A 1238-nucleotide genomic window follows, 5' to 3' on the forward strand; every position below is an offset into this window, starting at 1 on the left:
GTGCTACTGCTTGCAATGCTGCTGACAGCCCACTCTGGTGTGAATTAAATATTTTAGACGTTTAGAATTCACCTGTAAAAGTCTATGTTAACCTGGTTTAGCAACTGGGCAGGCAAAATCTCAGCTTCAGAGGCAATTTCTTGTTATCAAATTAGAGTAAAATCAATTTGCCTAGCAATTTGGCTTGTTGAGACACATGGCATTTCCAAATACCATCTCACTGGTGGTATTAAAGCAAAATTAAACAAAGTCACATGCAAAATTATGTTCAATTGAAAACCTTTAGCACCCTAGTACGCATAAAGCTGAGAATTTGGTATTCTGGGTGAGTAGCTGTTGACAAGATAGGTGTTACATGGAAAAGCTTTCCTCTTCCACAGACGTTTCTGGTTGCCTTAGAACGAGTGCAAACAATATAAAAGCTTTGGGAAACTTATAAAAATAAAGCTCCTATTCGAGAATACTTTGTACTGCCCAGGCTTATTGTACAAGCAAATACAGAATGCGCAGCATGAGACATCACGCACATCAGAGAATTCCTGAACTTCCAGCAGGAAAACGCTGGCCTCCCGAGCTTTTCCAAGCCCTGTCACTGTGGTACCGCTCAATAGCTACTGCACTAACAAGCTTTTTTTCCCCTACAAGCGCTGTAATCCTGCCCGTTCCTGCCCTCGGGCGCTATCGCAGCCGTCCCTCCCAGCCCCGCTATCGCGACAGGGCGCGACAGTGGCGCCGCCGCCTTTGTTCGGGCGCGGGGGGCAGGGCCGGGCCCCGCCACCGGGGGGCGCTCCCGCCGCCACCGCTCGGTGCGGGCCGCGGCCACCGCCCGCCGCCGCTGCCTTCGGCGCTGCCCCGCGGAGGGGAGGGGAGGGGAAGGGAGGGAGGTGCCGTCCCAGCCCCTCCGGCCCACGGGGGCCATTTTTAAATGCCTCTGTCAGGCAGCGGCGCGGGGGGGGAGCAGGTGCCGGAAGAGTTGAGTTTGCGGTCCCACTCCCCTCTCACGCGGGGCAGGGCGAACTGCCGCCTCCCAGATCCCCCGGGGCCAGCACGGCAAGGGACCCGTGAGGCGCCACAACAAACGCATCCCGGCTCCATCCCGGTGGGCGCCCCACGGCGGGGAGTCCCCCGCGTTTAAAGGGCAGCACCGCGCGGAGGGATCCCGGAGCGGGACTTCTTCCCGCACACACGGCCGTGCGGGGCGGCCCGGGCCTCGTTCCCCTCCCTCGGCGGGATCCCTC

Source organism: Zonotrichia leucophrys, chromosome 5, assembly GCF_028769735.1.
Source record: "Zonotrichia leucophrys gambelii isolate GWCS_2022_RI chromosome 5, RI_Zleu_2.0, whole genome shotgun sequence".
NCBI classification, from domain to species: domain Eukaryota; kingdom Metazoa; phylum Chordata; class Aves; order Passeriformes; family Passerellidae; genus Zonotrichia; species Zonotrichia leucophrys.